General features: G+C 32.7%; 1 protein-coding gene across 8 annotated transcripts in view; it reads right to left on the bottom strand.

The window, feature by feature from the left end:
• Positions 1–985: 985 nt before the first annotated feature.
• Positions 986–1,179, bottom strand: part of flncb (filamin C, gamma b (actin binding protein 280)) — a 71,422-nt gene continuing 71,228 nt past the window's right edge. For all 8 annotated transcript variants that reach the window (XM_083528781.1, XM_083528778.1, XM_083528782.1 and 5 more), the window contains one exon: positions 986–1,179. This exon is cut by the window's right edge and continues 778 nt beyond it. The gene's annotated coding sequence lies outside the window, so the exon portion shown is untranslated.

Below are 1,179 nucleotides of genomic sequence, written 5' to 3'. Positions count from 1 at the left end.
GCAGAGCAGGGCAATATGTTATGAAGTATCGCAGTGTAAATTGATATCACCTCGTTATCATATTCAAATCCCAGTGACCAGAGAACGTTTGTAGGATGTTTAATAAGTATTCAACAGGTCCAAGGATGGAAGGTTATAAGTTGTGAGAAATTAAACATTGTGGAATGTGCTGTTATTGGAAATGACTACAGCACAGAGTCGTGTAATGAGGACAGACTTAGACTTACCACTACAAAATGGATTACTTGCCAATAACAACACATTATTAAGTATTTTGCTTCCTTTATACCTCAGGAATAAAAAGATTTAAACAAAATTCTTTATTTCTCAATATAGTTATATCTAATATAGCAAAGCGTGTTTCTATAATAATCATATTTTAAGTCGTCATTCCCTTATTAGGCTTGATTTTTTTATATACTGTAGGTAAAAATAACAAGACAAGAAACATAAACCTTCCTCTGTCCTGTACATTTTACATACCCAGTGTTGTATCCTACAGTTACGTCTTTGTATGTTTAAAAAATCTTACCCATTAAATAGCTTCCTTCGGAAATGCCTAATAAATCTTTACCAAACCTGCAAATTTTCCTGATATTTTACAACCTAATATTCATATAAAGATTAATTTAATCCTCATATTGAAACTTAATAAAAGCATAGTGTTGAACAGTATCTTTGAAGTTTTTGGATGTTTTTCAGACTGATATACTTTACAACCTTTCACTGACCTTTCCTTTGGACAGAAAGGAACTGCTGGGCCCTTGAGCAAAGGACTAAAGTGCGTTAAATGTATAAATGAGATCATTCTAAGTTGGTTCTGGATAATTGTGTTGAAATTCTTGACGGTGAACACTTATGCAAGGCTTTATATTAATCTATTATTTACACTTGCAATGCAGATGCCCTTGAGAAGATCTCGAAATTGCAATTTATCTCTTGGCCAGCAGGAGTCGTCTTATTTCAAAACAAAAGCTTTCAACGATCCAGTGTACATTTTTTTTAATGGCAAAATAGCAAATAAAACTTTAATATGCCTGCACAGAATCAACAAACATTAGGTTACTTGTTTTCATACACAAATATTTCATTCATATAAAATCACTATAAAATGGCACTCTGTAATACTGCTCTGCTTACACGCCTATGGGTTTTCAAACATTCCCAATGAAAAGTGAT

This window comes from Silurus aristotelis (genome assembly GCF_946808225.1).
Source record: "Silurus aristotelis genome assembly, chromosome: 24".
NCBI classification, from domain to species: Eukaryota; Metazoa; Chordata; class Actinopteri; order Siluriformes; family Siluridae; genus Silurus; species Silurus aristotelis.
This window is presented reverse-complemented; position numbering and strand designations above follow the sequence as displayed.